Here is a 16,223-nt window from a genome sequence, read left to right on the forward strand (position 1 = left end):
GCAGCATCTAACACATGGCAGTACACTGAATGGAAGGGATGTTCTACAACCTATAACAAGTATCCTACTGGCCTCAGAGGTTTTCTGATTGCATAGGGAGAACAGTGGTTTGTATGCATTTTGTAGTATAATGTCATGCTTGGCGATGTCATTCGTTTACGAGCGTCGCTACAGTGTGCATGCATTTTATCCATGTGAAGAGGCGTAAGCAGATGCTACCATTCTGCGAGATTCCTGCAGAAGGTATACGAACTGCGTTGATATACACAGCACAAGTCAAGGCCTCCGTGGCGCAATCGGCTAGCGCGTTCGGCTGTTAACCGAAAGGTTGGTGGTTCGAGCCCACCCGGGGGCGAAATCGTTTTAACCGTCACCCAGGTGAGGACATACGTCAGCTTTGTTAGAGATACACAGCTAGTGTGACAACTTGGCTGTGTTGAGTGATGCCACAGAGCCTTATACACATTCAGCCAAGTGACACTGTAGGTAAAAACATGGCCCTACACAGACGTTCTACTGTTTTCCTATTTATTCGTCATGTGTGACACTGCAGTAGAGCGACGCCCACTACAAAAGACGTATTCTTTACATTCAATTTCAGCGTATACGTCGCGAGTGCCATATGACAGGGCCTGTCTCTCGATGTCGATTTCTATTTGGTGTCTCTTAAGCGTCGGTCTGCAGTAGGCCGCTGCTGGCCGAGCGACGAGCAGTCGACTTACATGAAGCCCCATGGGCAACGCCAGTGCCACTGTGGACAACAGCATACTGCAGCCAGAGAGAGGCGCCGAAAGGCGCATTTCGCAGTCGAGCCACGCAATCCAACAAACTGTGCACTAGGTCAAGATTGTGCAGACCGCAAACGTTTGGTGGCACGACGCTCGTCGTCGATCGTAAGGGCGAAACAGTCAAGAGATTTGGAAAACGGCAATGTGGACACCCCCAGCAGCAGCACCAGCTGTGTGCCAAATCCGTTATCTGGTCGAGGGCTGCAAGATTCAGTATGATGAAGTGACAATTCGGGGATAGCTCACAAACGCGCAGCTGCCGCCTTCTTAGCTCAGTGGTAGAGCACTGGTCTCGTAAACCAGGGGTCGTGAGTTCGAACCTCACAGAAGGCATTCATTTTTTTAACCTTCCCGCAAGGAGCGGAGCTATCGCGAGCAGCATCTAACACATGGCAGTACACTGAATGGAAGGGATGTTCTACAACCTATAACAAGTATCCTACTGGCCTCAGAGGTTTTCTGATTGCATAGGGAGAACAGTGGTTTGTATGCATTTTGTAGTATAATGTCATGCTTGGCGATGTCATTCGTTTACGAGCGTCGCTACAGTGTGCATGCATTTTATCCATGTGAAGAGGCGTAAGCAGATGCTACCATTCTGCGAGATTCCTGCAGAAGGTATACGAACTGCGTTGATATGCACAGCACAAGTCAAGGCCTCCGTGGCGCAATCGGCTAGCGCGTTCGGCTGTTAACCGAAAGGTTGGTGGTTCGAGCCCACCCGGGGGCGAAATCGTTTTAACCGTCACCCAGGTGAGGACATACGTCAACTTTGTTAGAGATACACAGCTAGTGTGACAACTTGGCTGTGTTGAGTGATGCCACAGAGCCTTATACACATTCAGCCAAGTGACACTGTAGGTAAAAACATGGCCCTACACAGACGTTCTACTGTTTTCCTATTTATTCGTCATGTGTGACACTGCAGTAGAGCGACGCCCACTACAAAAGACGTATTCTTTACATTCAATTTCAGCGTATACGTCGCGAGTGCCATATGACAGGGCCTGTCTCTCGATGTCGATTTCTATTTGGTGTCTCTTAAGTGTCGGTCTGCAGTAGGCCGCTGCTGGCCGAGCGACGTGCAGTCGCCTTACATGAAGCCCCATGGGCAACGCCAGTGCCACTGTGGACAACAGCATACTGCAGCCAGAGAGAGGAGCCGAAAGGCGCATTTCGCAGTCGAGCCACGCAATCCAACAAACTGTGCACTAGGTCAAGATTGTGCAGACCGCAAACGTTTGGTGGCACGACGCTCGTCGTCGATCGTAAGGGCGAAACAGTCAAGAGATTTGGAAAACTGCAATGTGGACACCCCCAGCAGCAGCTGTGTGCCAAATCCGTTATCTGGTCGAGGGCTGCAAGATTCAGTATGATGAAGTTACAATTCGGGGATAGCTCACAAACGCGCAGCTGCCGCTTTCTTAGCTCAGTGGTAGAGCACTGGTCTCGTAAACCAGGGGTCGTGAGTTCGAACCTCACAGAAGGCATTCATTTTTTTAACCTTCCCGCAAGGAGCGGAGCTATCGCGAGCAGCATCTAACACATGGCAGTACACTGAATGGAAGGGATGTTCTACAACCTATAACAAGTATCCTACTGGCCTCAGAGGTTTTCTGATTGCATAGGGAGAACAGTGGTTTGTATGCATTTTGTAGTATAATGTCATGCTTGGCGATGTCATTCGTTTACGAGCGTCGCTACAGTGTGCATGCATTTTATCCATGTGAAGAGGCGTAAGCAGATGCTACCATTCTGCGAGATTCCTGCAGAAGGTATACGAACTGCGTTGATATGCACAGCACAAGTCAAGGCCTCCGTGGCGCAATCGGCTAGCGCGTTCGGCTGTTAACCGAAAGGTTGGTGGTTCGAGCCCACCCGGGGGCGAAATCGTTTTAACCGTCACCCAGGTGAGGACATACGTCAACTTTGTTAGAGATACACAGCTAGTGTGACAACTTGGCTGTGTTGAGTGATGCCACAGAGCCTTATACACATTCAGCCAAGTGACACTGTAGGTAAAAACATGGCCCTACACAGACGTTCTACTGTTTTCCTATTTATTCGTCATGTGTGACACTGCAGTAGAGCGACGCCCACTACAAAAGACGTATTCTTTACATTCAATTTCAGCGTATACGTCGCGAGTGCCATATGACAGGGCCTGTCTCTCGATGTCGATTTCTATTTGGTGTCTCTTAAGCGTCGGTCTGCAGTAGGCCGCTGCTGGCCGAGCGACGAGCAGTCGACTTACATGAAGCCCCATGGGCAACGCCAGTGCCACTGTGGACAACAGCATACTGCAGCCAGAGAGAGGCGCCGAAAGGCGCATTTCGCAGTCGAGCCACGCAATCCAACAAACTGTGCACTAGGTCAAGATTGTGCAGACCGCAAACGTTTGGTGGCACGACGCTCGTCGTCGATCGTAAGGGCGAAACAGTCAAGAGATTTGGAAAACGGCAATGTGGACACCCCCAGCAGCAGCAGCAGCTGTGTGCCAAATCCGTTATCTGGTCGAGGGCTGCAAGATTCAGTATGATGAAGTGACAATTCGGGGATAGCTCACAAACCCGCAGCTGCCGCCTTCTTAGCTCAGTGGTAGAGCACTGGTCTCGTAAACCAGGGGTCGTGAGTTCGAACCTCACAGAAGGCATTCATTTTTTTAACCTTCCCGCAAGGAGCGGAGCTATCGCGAGCAGCATCTAACACATGGCAGTACACTGAATGGAAGGGATGTTCTACAACCTATAACAAGTATCCTACTGGCCTCAGAGGTTTTCTGATTGCATAGGGAGAACAGTGGTTTGTATGCATTTTGTAGTATAATGTCATGCTTGGCGATGTCATTCGTTTACGAGCGTCGCTACAGTGTGCATGCATTTTATCCATGTGAAGAGGCGTAAGCAGATGCTACCATTCTGCGAGATTCCTGCAGAAGGTATACGAACTGCGTTGATATGCACAGCACAAGTCAAGGCCTCCGTGGCGCAATCGGCTAGCGCGTTCGGCTGTTAACCGAAAGGTTGGTGGTTCGAGCCCACCCGGGGGCGAAATCGTTTTAACCGTCACCCAGGTGAGGACATACGTCAGCTTTGTTAGAGATACACAGCTAGTGTGACAACTTGGCTGTGTTGAGTGATGCCACAGAGCCTTATACACATTCAGCCAAGTGACACTGTAGGTAAAAACATGGCCCTACACAGACGTTCTACTGTTTTCCTATTTATTCGTCATGTGTGACACTGCAGTAGAGCGACGCCCACTACAAAAGACGTATTCTTTACATTCAATTTCAGCGTATACGTCGCGAGTGCCATATGACAGGGCCTGTCTCTCGATGTCGATTTCTATTTGGTGTCTCTTAAGTGTCGGTCTGCAGTAGGCCGCTGCTGGCCGAGCGACGTGCAGTCGCCTTACATGAAGCCCCATGGGCAACGCCAGTGCCACTGTGGACAACAGCATACTGCAGCCAGAGAGAGGAGCCGAAAGGCGCATTTCGCAGTCGAGCCACGCAATCCAACAAACTGTGCACTAGGTCAAGATTGTGCAGACCGCAAACGTTTGGTGGCACGACGCTCGTCGTCGATCGTAAGGGCGAAACAGTCAAGAGATTTGGAAAACTGCAATGTGGACACCCCCAGCAGCAGCTGTGTGCCAAATCCGTTATCTGGTCGAGGGCTGCAAGATTCAGTATGATGAAGTGACAATTCGGGGATAGCTCACAAACGCGCAGCTGCCGCTTTCTTAGCTCAGTGGTAGAGCACTGGTCTCGTAAACCAGGGGTCGTGAGTTCGAACCTCACAGAAGGCATTCATTTTTTTAACCTTCCCGCAAGGAGCGGAGCTATCGCGAGCAGCATCTAACACATGGCAGTACACTGAATGGAAGGGATGTTCTACAACCTATAACAAGTATCCTACTGGCCTCAGAGGTTTTCTGATTGCATAGGGAGAACAGTGGTTTGTATGCATTTTGTAGTATAATGTCATGCTTGGCGATGTCATTCGTTTACGAGCGTCGCTACAGTGTGCATGCATTTTATCCATGTGAAGAGGCGTAAGCAGATGCTACCATTCTGCGAGATTCCTGCAGAAGGTATACGAACTGCGTTGATATGCACAGCACAAGTCAAGGCCTCCGTGGCGCAATCGGCTAGCGCGTTCGGCTGTTAACCGAAAGGTTGGTGGTTCGAGCCCACCCGGGGGCGAAATCGTTTTAACCGTCACCCAGGTGAGGACATACGTCAACTTTGTTAGAGATACACAGCTAGTGTGACAACTTGGCTGTGTTGAGTGATGCCACAGAGCCTTATACACATTCAGCCAAGTGACACTGTAGGTAAAAACATGGCCCTACACAGACGTTCTACTGTTTTCCTATTTATTCGTCATGTGTGACACTGCAGTAGAGCGACGCCCACTACAAAAGACGTATTCTTTACATTCAATTTCAGCGTATACGTCGCGAGTGCCATATGACAGGGCCTGTCTCTCGATGTCGATTTCTATTTGGTGTCTCTTAAGCGTCGGTCTGCAGTAGGCCGCTGCTGGCCGAGCGACGAGCAGTCGACTTACATGAAGCCCCATGGGCAACGCCAGTGCCACTGTGGACAACAGCATACTGCAGCCAGAGAGAGGCGCCGAAAGGCGCATTTCGCAGTCGAGCCACGCAATCCAACAAACTGTGCACTAGGTCAAGATTGTGCAGACCGCAAACGTTTGGTGGCACGACGCTCGTCGTCGATCGTAAGGGCGAAACAGTCAAGAGATTTGGAAAACGGCAATGTGGACACCCCCAGCAGCAGCAGCAGCTGTGTGCCAAATCCGTTATCTGGTCGAGGGCTGCAAGATTCAGTATGATGAAGTGACAATTCGGGGATAGCTCACAAACCCGCAGCTGCCGCCTTCTTAGCTCAGTGGTAGAGCACTGGTCTCGTAAACCAGGGGTCGTGAGTTCGAACCTCACAGAAGGCATTCATTTTTTTAACCTTCCCGCAAGGAGCGGAGCTATCGCGAGCAGCATCTAACACATGGCAGTACACTGAATGGAAGGGATGTTCTACAACCTATAACAAGTATCCTACTGGCCTCAGAGGTTTTCTGATTGCATAGGGAGAACAGTGGTTTGTATGCATTTTGTAGTATAATGTCATGCTTGGCGATGTCATTCGTTTACGAGCGTCGCTACAGTGTGCATGCATTTTATCCATGTGAAGAGGCGTAAGCAGATGCTACCATTCTGCGAGATTCCTGCAGAAGGTATACGAACTGCGTTGATATGCACAGCACAAGTCAAGGCCTCCGTGGCGCAATCGGCTAGCGCGTTCGGCTGTTAACCGAAAGGTTGGTGGTTCGAGCCCACCCGGGGGCGAAATCGTTTTAACCGTCACCCAGGTGAGGACATACGTCAGCTTTGTTAGAGATACACAGCTAGTGTGACAACTTGGCTGTGTTGAGTGATGCCACAGAGCCTTATACACATTCAGCCAAGTGACACTGTAGGTAAAAACATGGCCCTACACAGACGTTCTACTGTTTTCCTATTTATTCGTCATGTGTGACACTGCAGTAGAGCGACGCCCACTACAAAAGACGTATTCTTTACATTCAATTTCAGCGTATACGTCGCGAGTGCCATATGACAGGGCCTGTCTCTCGATGTCGATTTCTATTTGGTGTCTCTTAAGTGTCGGTCTGCAGTAGGCCGCTGCTGGCCGAGCGACGTGCAGTCGCCTTACATGAAGCCCCATGGGCAACGCCAGTGCCACTGTGGACAACAGCATACTGCAGCCAGAGAGAGGAGCCGAAAGGCGCATTTCGCAGTCGAGCCACGCAATCCAACAAACTGTGCACTAGGTCAAGATTGTGCAGACCGCAAACGTTTGGTGGCACGACGCTCGTCGTCGATCGTAAGGGCGAAACAGTCAAGAGATTTGGAAAACTGCAATGTGGACACCCCCAGCAGCAGCTGTGTGCCAAATCCGTTATCTGGTCGAGGGCTGCAAGATTCAGTATGATGAAGTTACAATTCGGGGATAGCTCACAAACGCGCAGCTGCCGCTTTCTTAGCTCAGTGGTAGAGCACTGGTCTCGTAAACCAGGGGTCGTGAGTTCGAACCTCACAGAAGGCATTCATTTTTTTAACCTTCCCGCAAGGAGCGGAGCTATCGCGAGCAGCATCTAACACATGGCAGTACACTGAATGGAAGGGATGTTCTACAACCTATAACAAGTATCCTACTGGCCTCAGAGGTTTTCTGATTGCATAGGGAGAACAGTGGTTTGTATGCATTTTGTAGTATAATGTCATGCTTGGCGATGTCATTCGTTTACGAGCGTCGCTACAGTGTGCATGCATTTTATCCATGTGAAGAGGCGTAAGCAGATGCTACCATTCTGCGAGATTCCTGCAGAAGGTATACGAACTGCGTTGATATGCACAGCACAAGTCAAGGCCTCCGTGGCGCAATCGGCTAGCGCGTTCGGCTGTTAACCGAAAGGTTGGTGGTTCGAGCCCACCCGGGGGCGAAATCGTTTTAACCGTCACCCAGGTGAGGACATACGTCAACTTTGTTAGAGATACACAGCTAGTGTGACAACTTGGCTGTGTTGAGTGATGCCACAGAGCCTTATACACATTCAGCCAAGTGACACTGTAGGTAAAAACATGGCCCTACACAGACGTTCTACTGTTTTCCTATTTATTCGTCATGTGTGACACTGCAGTAGAGCGACGCCCACTACAAAAGACGTATTCTTTACATTCAATTTCAGCGTATACGTCGCGAGTGCCATATGACAGGGCCTGTCTCTCGATGTCGATTTCTATTTGGTGTCTCTTAAGCGTCGGTCTGCAGTAGGCCGCTGCTGGCCGAGCGACGAGCAGTCGACTTACATGAAGCCCCATGGGCAACGCCAGTGCCACTGTGGACAACAGCATACTGCAGCCAGAGAGAGGCGCCGAAAGGCGCATTTCGCAGTCGAGCCACGCAATCCAACAAACTGTGCACTAGGTCAAGATTGTGCAGACCGCAAACGTTTGGTGGCACGACGCTCGTCGTCGATCGTAAGGGCGAAACAGTCAAGAGATTTGGAAAACGGCAATGTGGACACCCCCAGCAGCAGCAGCAGCTGTGTGCCAAATCCGTTATCTGGTCGAGGGCTGCAAGATTCAGTATGATGAAGTGACAATTCGGGGATAGCTCACAAACCCGCAGCTGCCGCCTTCTTAGCTCAGTGGTAGAGCACTGGTCTCGTAAACCAGGGGTCGTGAGTTCGAACCTCACAGAAGGCATTCATTTTTTTAACCTTCCCGCAAGGAGCGGAGCTATCGCGAGCAGCATCTAACACATGGCAGTACACTGAATGGAAGGGATGTTCTACAACCTATAACAAGTATCCTACTGGCCTCAGAGGTTTTCTGATTGCATAGGGAGAACAGTGGTTTGTATGCATTTTGTAGTATAATGTCATGCTTGGCGATGTCATTCGTTTACGAGCGTCGCTACAGTGTGCATGCATTTTATCCATGTGAAGAGGCGTAAGCAGATGCTACCATTCTGCGAGATTCCTGCAGAAGGTATACGAACTGCGTTGATATGCACAGCACAAGTCAAGGCCTCCGTGGCGCAATCGGCTAGCGCGTTCGGCTGTTAACCGAAAGGTTGGTGGTTCGAGCCCACCCGGGGGCGAAATCGTTTTAACCGTCACCCAGGTGAGGACATACGTCAGCTTTGTTAGAGATACACAGCTAGTGTGACAACTTGGCTGTGTTGAGTGATGCCACAGAGCCTTATACACATTCAGCCAAGTGACACTGTAGGTAAAAACATGGCCCTACACAGACGTTCTACTGTTTTCCTATTTATTCGTCATGTGTGACACTGCAGTAGAGCGACGCCCACTACAAAAGACGTATTCTTTACATTCAATTTCAGCGTATACGTCGCGAGTGCCATATGACAGGGCCTGTCTCTCGATGTCGATTTCTATTTGGTGTCTCTTAAGTGTCGGTCTGCAGTAGGCCGCTGCTGGCCGAGCGACGTGCAGTCGCCTTACATGAAGCCCCATGGGCAACGCCAGTGCCACTGTGGACAACAGCATACTGCAGCCAGAGAGAGGAGCCGAAAGGCGCATTTCGCAGTCGAGCCACGCAATCCAACAAACTGTGCACTAGGTCAAGATTGTGCAGACCGCAAACGTTTGGTGGCACGACGCTCGTCGTCGATCGTAAGGGCGAAACAGTCAAGAGATTTGGAAAACTGCAATGTGGACACCCCCAGCAGCAGCTGTGTGCCAAATCCGTTATCTGGTCGAGGGCTGCAAGATTCAGTATGATGAAGTGACAATTCGGGGATAGCTCACAAACGCGCAGCTGCCGCTTTCTTAGCTCAGTGGTAGAGCACTGGTCTCGTAAACCAGGGGTCGTGAGTTCGAACCTCACAGAAGGCATTCATTTTTTTAACCTTCCCGCAAGGAGCGGAGCTATCGCGAGCAGCATCTAACACATGGCAGTACACTGAATGGAAGGGATGTTCTACAACCTATAACAAGTATCCTACTGGCCTCAGAGGTTTTCTGATTGCATAGGGAGAACAGTGGTTTGTATGCATTTTGTAGTATAATGTCATGCTTGGCGATGTCATTCGTTTACGAGCGTCGCTACAGTGTGCATGCATTTTATCCATGTGAAGAGGCGTAAGCAGATGCTACCATTCTGCGAGATTCCTGCAGAAGGTATACGAACTGCGTTGATATGCACAGCACAAGTCAAGGCCTCCGTGGCGCAATCGGCTAGCGCGTTCGGCTGTTAACCGAAAGGTTGGTGGTTCGAGCCCACCCGGGGGCGAAATCGTTTTAACCGTCACCCAGGTGAGGACATACGTCAACTTTGTTAGAGATACACAGCTAGTGTGACAACTTGGCTGTGTTGAGTGATGCCACAGAGCCTTATACACATTCAGCCAAGTGACACTGTAGGTAAAAACATGGCCCTACACAGACGTTCTACTGTTTTCCTATTTATTCGTCATGTGTGACACTGCAGTAGAGCGACGCCCACTACAAAAGACGTATTCTTTACATTCAATTTCAGCGTATACGTCGCGAGTGCCATATGACAGGGCCTGTCTCTCGATGTCGATTTCTATTTGGTGTCTCTTAAGCGTCGGTCTGCAGTAGGCCGCTGCTGGCCGAGCGACGAGCAGTCGACTTACATGAAGCCCCATGGGCAACGCCAGTGCCACTGTGGACAACAGCATACTGCAGCCAGAGAGAGGCGCCGAAAGGCGCATTTCGCAGTCGAGCCACGCAATCCAACAAACTGTGCACTAGGTCAAGATTGTGCAGACCGCAAACGTTTGGTGGCACGACGCTCGTCGTCGATCGTAAGGGCGAAACAGTCAAGAGATTTGGAAAACGGCAATGTGGACACCCCCAGCAGCAGCAGCAGCTGTGTGCCAAATCCGTTATCTGGTCGAGGGCTGCAAGATTCAGTATGATGAAGTGACAATTCGGGGATAGCTCACAAACCCGCAGCTGCCGCCTTCTTAGCTCAGTGGTAGAGCACTGGTCTCGTAAACCAGGGGTCGTGAGTTCGAACCTCACAGAAGGCATTCATTTTTTTAACCTTCCCGCAAGGAGCGGAGCTATCGCGAGCAGCATCTAACACATGGCAGTACACTGAATGGAAGGGATGTTCTACAACCTATAACAAGTATCCTACTGGCCTCAGAGGTTTTCTGATTGCATAGGGAGAACAGTGGTTTGTATGCATTTTGTAGTATAATGTCATGCTTGGCGATGTCATTCGTTTACGAGCGTCGCTACAGTGTGCATGCATTTTATCCATGTGAAGAGGCGTAAGCAGATGCTACCATTCTGCGAGATTCCTGCAGAAGGTATACGAACTGCGTTGATATGCACAGCACAAGTCAAGGCCTCCGTGGCGCAATCGGCTAGCGCGTTCGGCTGTTAACCGAAAGGTTGGTGGTTCGAGCCCACCCGGGGGCGAAATCGTTTTAACCGTCACCCAGGTGAGGACATACGTCAGCTTTGTTAGAGATACACAGCTAGTGTGACAACTTGGCTGTGTTGAGTGATGCCACAGAGCCTTATACACATTCAGCCAAGTGACACTGTAGGTAAAAACATGGCCCTACACAGACGTTCTACTGTTTTCCTATTTATTCGTCATGTGTGACACTGCAGTAGAGCGACGCCCACTACAAAAGACGTATTCTTTACATTCAATTTCAGCGTATACGTCGCGAGTGCCATATGACAGGGCCTGTCTCTCGATGTCGATTTCTATTTGGTGTCTCTTAAGTGTCGGTCTGCAGTAGGCCGCTGCTGGCCGAGCGACGTGCAGTCGCCTTACATGAAGCCCCATGGGCAACGCCAGTGCCACTGTGGACAACAGCATACTGCAGCCAGAGAGAGGAGCCGAAAGGCGCATTTCGCAGTCGAGCCACGCAATCCAACAAACTGTGCACTAGGTCAAGATTGTGCAGACCGCAAACGTTTGGTGGCACGACGCTCGTCGTCGATCGTAAGGGCGAAACAGTCAAGAGATTTGGAAAACTGCAATGTGGACACCCCCAGCAGCAGCTGTGTGCCAAATCCGTTATCTGGTCGAGGGCTGCAAGATTCAGTATGATGAAGTTACAATTCGGGGATAGCTCACAAACGCGCAGCTGCCGCTTTCTTAGCTCAGTGGTAGAGCACTGGTCTCGTAAACCAGGGGTCGTGAGTTCGAACCTCACAGAAGGCATTCATTTTTTTAACCTTCCCGCAAGGAGCGGAGCTATCGCGAGCAGCATCTAACACATGGCAGTACACTGAATGGAAGGGATGTTCTACAACCTATAACAAGTATCCTACTGGCCTCAGAGGTTTTCTGATTGCATAGGGAGAACAGTGGTTTGTATGCATTTTGTAGTATAATGTCATGCTTGGCGATGTCATTCGTTTACGAGCGTCGCTACAGTGTGCATGCATTTTATCCATGTGAAGAGGCGTAAGCAGATGCTACCATTCTGCGAGATTCCTGCAGAAGGTATACGAACTGCGTTGATATGCACAGCACAAGTCAAGGCCTCCGTGGCGCAATCGGCTAGCGCGTTCGGCTGTTAACCGAAAGGTTGGTGGTTCGAGCCCACCCGGGGGCGAAATCGTTTTAACCGTCACCCAGGTGAGGACATACGTCAACTTTGTTAGAGATACACAGCTAGTGTGACAACTTGGCTGTGTTGAGTGATGCCACAGAGCCTTATACACATTCAGCCAAGTGACACTGTAGGTAAAAACATGGCCCTACACAGACGTTCTACTGTTTTCCTATTTATTCGTCATGTGTGACACTGCAGTAGAGCGACGCCCACTACAAAAGACGTATTCTTTACATTCAATTTCAGCGTATACGTCGCGAGTGCCATATGACAGGGCCTGTCTCTCGATGTCGATTTCTATTTGGTGTCTCTTAAGTGTCGGTCTGCAGTAGGCCGCTGCTGGCCGAGCGACGTGCAGTCGCCTTACATGAAGCCCCATGGGCAACGCCAGTGCCACTGTGGACAACAGCATACTGCAGCCAGAGAGAGGAGCCGAAAGGCGCATTTCGCAGTCGAGCCACGCAATCCAACAAACTGTGCACTAGGTCAAGATTGTGCAGACCGCAAACGTTTGGTGGCACGACGCTCGTCGTCGATCGTAAGGGCGAAACAGTCAAGAGATTTGGAAAACGGCAATGTGGACACCCCCAGCAGCAGCAGCAGCTGTGTGCCAAATCCGTTATCTGGTCGAGGGCTGCAAGATTCAGTATGATGAAGTGACAATTCGGGGATAGCTCACAAACGCGCAGCTGCCGCCTTCTTAGCTCAGTGGTAGAGCACTGGTCTCGTAAACCAGGGGTCGTGAGTTCGAACCTCACAGAAGGCATTCATTTTTTTAACCTTCCCGCAAGGAGCGGAGCTATCGCGAGCAGCATCTAACACATGGCAGTACACTGAATGGAAGGGATGTTCTACAACCTATAACAAGTATCCTACTGGCCTCAGAGGTTTTCTGATTGCATAGGGAGAACAGTGGTTTGTATGCATTTTGTAGTATAATGTCATGCTTGGCGATGTCATTCGTTTACGAGCGTCGCTACAGTGTGCATGCATTTTATCCATGTGAAGAGGCGTAAGCAGATGCTACCATTCTGCGAGATTCCTGCAGAAGGTATACGAACTGCGTTGATATGCACAGCACAAGTCAAGGCCTCCGTGGCGCAATCGGCTAGCGCGTTCGGCTGTTAACCGAAAGGTTGGTGGTTCGAGCCCACCCGGGGGCGAAATCGTTTTAACCGTCACCCAGGTGAGGACATACGTCAACTTTGTTAGAGATACACAGCTAGTGTGACAACTTGGCTGTGTTGAGTGATGCCACAGAGCCTTATACACATTCAGCCAAGTGACACTGTAGGTAAAAACATGGCCCTACACAGACGTTCTACTGTTTTCCTATTTATTCGTCATGTGTGACACTGCAGTAGAGCGACGCCCACTACAAAAGACGTATTCTTTACATTCAATTTCAGCGTATACGTCGCGAGTGCCATATGACAGGGCCTGTCTCTCGATGTCGATTTCTATTTGGTGTCTCTTAAGTGTCGGTCTGCAGTAGGCCGCTGCTGGCCGAGCGACGTGCAGTCGCCTTACATGAAGCCCCATGGGCAACGCCAGTGCCACTGTGGACAACAGCATACTGCAGCCAGAGAGAGGAGCCGAAAGGCGCATTTCGCAGTCGAGCCACGCAATCCAACAAACTGTGCACTAGGTCAAGATTGTGCAGACCGCAAACGTTTGGTGGCACGACGCTCGTCGTCGATCGTAAGGGCGAAACAGTCAAGAGATTTGGAAAACGGCAATGTGGACACCCCCAGCAGCAGCAGCAGCTGTGTGCCAAATCCGTTATCTGGTCGAGGGCTGCAAGATTCAGTATGATGAAGTGACAATTCGGGGATAGCTCACAAACGCGCAGCTGCCGCCTTCTTAGCTCAGTGGTAGAGCACTGGTCTCGTAAACCAGGGGTCGTGAGTTCGAACCTCACAGAAGGCATTCATTTTTTTAACCTTCCCGCAAGGAGCGGAGCTATCGCGAGCAGCATCTAACACATGGCAGTACACTGAATGGAAGGGATGTTCTACAACCTATAACAAGTATCCTACTGGCCTCAGAGGTTTTCTGATTGCATAGGGAGAACAGTGGTTTGTATGCATTTTGTAGTATAATGTCATGCTTGGCGATGTCATTCGTTTACGAGCGTCGCTACAGTGTGCATGCATTTTATCCATGTGAAGAGGCGTAAGCAGATGCTACCATTCTGCGAGATTCCTGCAGAAGGTATACGAACTGCGTTGATATGCACAGCACAAGTCAAGGCCTCCGTGGCGCAATCGGCTAGCGCGTTCGGCTGTTAACCGAAAGGTTGGTGGTTCGAGCCCACCCGGGGGCGAAATCGTTTTAACCGTCACCCAGGTGAGGACATACGTCAGCTTTGTTAGAGATACACAGCTAGTGTGACAACTTGGCTGTGTTGAGTGATGCCACAGAGCCTTATACACATTCAGCCAAGTGACACTGTAGGTAAAAACATGGCCCTACACAGACGTTCTACTGTTTTCCTATTTATTCGTCATGTGTGACACTGCAGTAGAGCGACGCCCACTACAAAAGACGTATTCTTTACATTCAATTTCAGCGTATACGTCGCGAGTGCCATATGACAGGGCCTGTCTCTCGATGTCGATTTCTATTTGGTGTCTCTTAAGTGTCGGTCTGCAGTAGGCCGCTGCTGGCCGAGCGACGTGCAGTCGCCTTACATGAAGCCCCATGGGCAACGCCAGTGCCACTGTGGACAACAGCATACTGCAGCCAGAGAGAGGAGCCGAAAGGCGCATTTCGCAGTCGAGCCACGCAATCCAACAAACTGTGCACTAGGTCAAGATTGTGCAGACCGCAAACGTTTGGTGGCACGACGCTCGTCGTCGATCGTAAGGGCGAAACAGTCAAGAGATTTGGAAAACGGCAATGTGGACACCCCCAGCAGCAGCAGCAGCTGTGTGCCAAATCCGTTATCTGGTCGAGGGCTGCAAGATTCAGTATGATGAAGTGACAATTCGGGGATAGCTCACAAACGCGCAGCTGCCGCCTTCTTAGCTCAGTGGTAGAGCACTGGTCTCGTAAACCAGGGGTCGTGAGTTCGAACCTCACAGAAGGCATTCATTTTTTTAACCTTCCCGCAAGGAGCGGAGCTATCGCGAGCAGCATCTAACACATGGCAGTACACTGAATGGAAGGGATGTTCTACAACCTATAACAAGTATCCTACTGGCCTCAGAGGTTTTCTGATTGCATAGGGAGAACAGTGGTTTGTATGCATTTTGTAGTATAATGTCATGCTTGGCGATGTCATTCGTTTACGAGCGTCGCTACAGTGTGCATGCATTTTATCCATGTGAAGAGGCGTAAGCAGATGCTACCATTCTGCGAGATTCCTGCAGAAGGTATACGAACTGCGTTGATATGCACAGCACAAGTCAAGGCCTCCGTGGCGCAATCGGCTAGCGCGTTCGGCTGTTAACCGAAAGGTTGGTGGTTCGAGCCCACCCGGGGGCGAAATCGTTTTAACCGTCACCCAGGTGAGGACATACGTCAGCTTTGTTAGAGATACACAGCTAGTGTGACAACTTGGCTGTGTTGAGTGATGCCACAGAGCCTTATACACATTCAGCCAAGTGACACTGTAGGTAAAAACATGGCCCTACACAGACGTTCTACTGTTTTCCTATTTATTCGTCATGTGTGACACTGCAGTAGAGCGACGCCCACTACAAAAGACGTATTCTTTACATTCAATTTCAGCGTATACGTCGCGAGTGCCATATGACAGGGCCTGTCTCTCGATGTCGATTTCTATTTGGTGTCTCTTAAGTGTCGGTCTGCAGTAGGCCGCTGCTGGCCGAGCGACGTGCAGTCGCCTTACATGAAGCCCCATGGGCAACGCCAGTGCCACTGTGGACAACAGCATACTGCAGCCAGAGAGAGGAGCCGAAAGGCGCATTTCGCAGTCGAGCCACGCAATCCAACAAACTGTGCACTAGGTCAAGATTGTGCAGACCGCAAACGTTTGGTGGCACGACGCTCGTCGTCGATCGTAAGGGCGAAACAGTCAAGAGATTTGGAAAACGGCAATGTGGACACCCCCAGCAGCAGCAGCAGCTGTGTGCCAAATCCGTTATCTGGTCGAGGGCTGCAAGATTCAGTATGATGAAGTGACAATTCGGGGATAGCTCACAAACGCGCAGCTGCCGCCTTCTTAGCTCAGTGGTAGAGCACTGGTCTCGTAAACCAGGGGTCGTGAGTTCGAACCTCACAGAAGGCATTCATTTTTTTAA

The 16,223-nt window shown here is 50.4% G+C and overlaps 28 non-coding genes across 28 annotated transcripts; all 28 read left to right on the forward strand.

Annotated features, from left to right (window-relative positions):
* Positions 1–281: 281 nt before the first annotated feature.
* Trnan-guu (transfer RNA asparagine (anticodon GUU)) lies at positions 282–355 on the forward strand. Its single transcript has one exon. It is a non-coding gene; the product is annotated as a tRNA-Asn (tRNA).
* Positions 356–1,049: 694 nt separating this feature from the next.
* On the forward strand, positions 1,050–1,121 carry Trnat-cgu (transfer RNA threonine (anticodon CGU)). The gene has a single exon. It is a non-coding gene; the product is annotated as a tRNA-Thr (tRNA).
* A 323-nt stretch (positions 1,122–1,444) lies between these two features.
* On the forward strand, positions 1,445–1,518 carry Trnan-guu (transfer RNA asparagine (anticodon GUU)). Its single transcript has one exon. It is a non-coding gene; the product is annotated as a tRNA-Asn (tRNA).
* A 688-nt stretch (positions 1,519–2,206) lies between these two features.
* Positions 2,207–2,278, forward strand: Trnat-cgu (transfer RNA threonine (anticodon CGU)). The gene has a single exon. It is a non-coding gene; the product is annotated as a tRNA-Thr (tRNA).
* Positions 2,279–2,601: 323 nt separating this feature from the next.
* Positions 2,602–2,675, forward strand: Trnan-guu (transfer RNA asparagine (anticodon GUU)). Its single transcript has one exon. It is a non-coding gene; the product is annotated as a tRNA-Asn (tRNA).
* A 694-nt stretch (positions 2,676–3,369) lies between these two features.
* Positions 3,370–3,441, forward strand: Trnat-cgu (transfer RNA threonine (anticodon CGU)). The gene has a single exon. It is a non-coding gene; the product is annotated as a tRNA-Thr (tRNA).
* A 323-nt stretch (positions 3,442–3,764) lies between these two features.
* On the forward strand, positions 3,765–3,838 carry Trnan-guu (transfer RNA asparagine (anticodon GUU)). Its single transcript has one exon. It is a non-coding gene; the product is annotated as a tRNA-Asn (tRNA).
* A 688-nt stretch (positions 3,839–4,526) lies between these two features.
* Trnat-cgu (transfer RNA threonine (anticodon CGU)) lies at positions 4,527–4,598 on the forward strand. Its single transcript has one exon. It is a non-coding gene; the product is annotated as a tRNA-Thr (tRNA).
* Positions 4,599–4,921: 323 nt separating this feature from the next.
* Positions 4,922–4,995, forward strand: Trnan-guu (transfer RNA asparagine (anticodon GUU)). The gene has a single exon. It is a non-coding gene; the product is annotated as a tRNA-Asn (tRNA).
* A 694-nt stretch (positions 4,996–5,689) lies between these two features.
* Trnat-cgu (transfer RNA threonine (anticodon CGU)) lies at positions 5,690–5,761 on the forward strand. Its single transcript has one exon. It is a non-coding gene; the product is annotated as a tRNA-Thr (tRNA).
* A 323-nt stretch (positions 5,762–6,084) lies between these two features.
* Positions 6,085–6,158, forward strand: Trnan-guu (transfer RNA asparagine (anticodon GUU)). Its single transcript has one exon. It is a non-coding gene; the product is annotated as a tRNA-Asn (tRNA).
* Positions 6,159–6,846: 688 nt separating this feature from the next.
* Trnat-cgu (transfer RNA threonine (anticodon CGU)) lies at positions 6,847–6,918 on the forward strand. Its single transcript has one exon. It is a non-coding gene; the product is annotated as a tRNA-Thr (tRNA).
* A 323-nt stretch (positions 6,919–7,241) lies between these two features.
* Positions 7,242–7,315, forward strand: Trnan-guu (transfer RNA asparagine (anticodon GUU)). The gene has a single exon. It is a non-coding gene; the product is annotated as a tRNA-Asn (tRNA).
* A 694-nt stretch (positions 7,316–8,009) lies between these two features.
* Positions 8,010–8,081, forward strand: Trnat-cgu (transfer RNA threonine (anticodon CGU)). Its single transcript has one exon. It is a non-coding gene; the product is annotated as a tRNA-Thr (tRNA).
* A 323-nt stretch (positions 8,082–8,404) lies between these two features.
* On the forward strand, positions 8,405–8,478 carry Trnan-guu (transfer RNA asparagine (anticodon GUU)). Its single transcript has one exon. It is a non-coding gene; the product is annotated as a tRNA-Asn (tRNA).
* A 688-nt stretch (positions 8,479–9,166) lies between these two features.
* On the forward strand, positions 9,167–9,238 carry Trnat-cgu (transfer RNA threonine (anticodon CGU)). The gene has a single exon. It is a non-coding gene; the product is annotated as a tRNA-Thr (tRNA).
* Positions 9,239–9,561: 323 nt separating this feature from the next.
* Trnan-guu (transfer RNA asparagine (anticodon GUU)) lies at positions 9,562–9,635 on the forward strand. Its single transcript has one exon. It is a non-coding gene; the product is annotated as a tRNA-Asn (tRNA).
* Positions 9,636–10,329: 694 nt separating this feature from the next.
* On the forward strand, positions 10,330–10,401 carry Trnat-cgu (transfer RNA threonine (anticodon CGU)). Its single transcript has one exon. It is a non-coding gene; the product is annotated as a tRNA-Thr (tRNA).
* Positions 10,402–10,724: 323 nt separating this feature from the next.
* Trnan-guu (transfer RNA asparagine (anticodon GUU)) lies at positions 10,725–10,798 on the forward strand. The gene has a single exon. It is a non-coding gene; the product is annotated as a tRNA-Asn (tRNA).
* A 688-nt stretch (positions 10,799–11,486) lies between these two features.
* Positions 11,487–11,558, forward strand: Trnat-cgu (transfer RNA threonine (anticodon CGU)). Its single transcript has one exon. It is a non-coding gene; the product is annotated as a tRNA-Thr (tRNA).
* Positions 11,559–11,881: 323 nt separating this feature from the next.
* Trnan-guu (transfer RNA asparagine (anticodon GUU)) lies at positions 11,882–11,955 on the forward strand. The gene has a single exon. It is a non-coding gene; the product is annotated as a tRNA-Asn (tRNA).
* A 694-nt stretch (positions 11,956–12,649) lies between these two features.
* On the forward strand, positions 12,650–12,721 carry Trnat-cgu (transfer RNA threonine (anticodon CGU)). The gene has a single exon. It is a non-coding gene; the product is annotated as a tRNA-Thr (tRNA).
* A 323-nt stretch (positions 12,722–13,044) lies between these two features.
* Positions 13,045–13,118, forward strand: Trnan-guu (transfer RNA asparagine (anticodon GUU)). Its single transcript has one exon. It is a non-coding gene; the product is annotated as a tRNA-Asn (tRNA).
* A 694-nt stretch (positions 13,119–13,812) lies between these two features.
* Trnat-cgu (transfer RNA threonine (anticodon CGU)) lies at positions 13,813–13,884 on the forward strand. Its single transcript has one exon. It is a non-coding gene; the product is annotated as a tRNA-Thr (tRNA).
* Positions 13,885–14,207: 323 nt separating this feature from the next.
* Trnan-guu (transfer RNA asparagine (anticodon GUU)) lies at positions 14,208–14,281 on the forward strand. The gene has a single exon. It is a non-coding gene; the product is annotated as a tRNA-Asn (tRNA).
* Positions 14,282–14,975: 694 nt separating this feature from the next.
* On the forward strand, positions 14,976–15,047 carry Trnat-cgu (transfer RNA threonine (anticodon CGU)). Its single transcript has one exon. It is a non-coding gene; the product is annotated as a tRNA-Thr (tRNA).
* Positions 15,048–15,370: 323 nt separating this feature from the next.
* Positions 15,371–15,444, forward strand: Trnan-guu (transfer RNA asparagine (anticodon GUU)). The gene has a single exon. It is a non-coding gene; the product is annotated as a tRNA-Asn (tRNA).
* A 694-nt stretch (positions 15,445–16,138) lies between these two features.
* Trnat-cgu (transfer RNA threonine (anticodon CGU)) lies at positions 16,139–16,210 on the forward strand. Its single transcript has one exon. It is a non-coding gene; the product is annotated as a tRNA-Thr (tRNA).
* Positions 16,211–16,223: the final 13 nt, after the last annotated feature.

Source organism: Schistocerca cancellata, chromosome 6 (assembly GCF_023864275.1).
Source record: "Schistocerca cancellata isolate TAMUIC-IGC-003103 chromosome 6, iqSchCanc2.1, whole genome shotgun sequence".
In the NCBI taxonomy this organism is placed as follows: domain Eukaryota; kingdom Metazoa; phylum Arthropoda; class Insecta; order Orthoptera; family Acrididae; genus Schistocerca; species Schistocerca cancellata.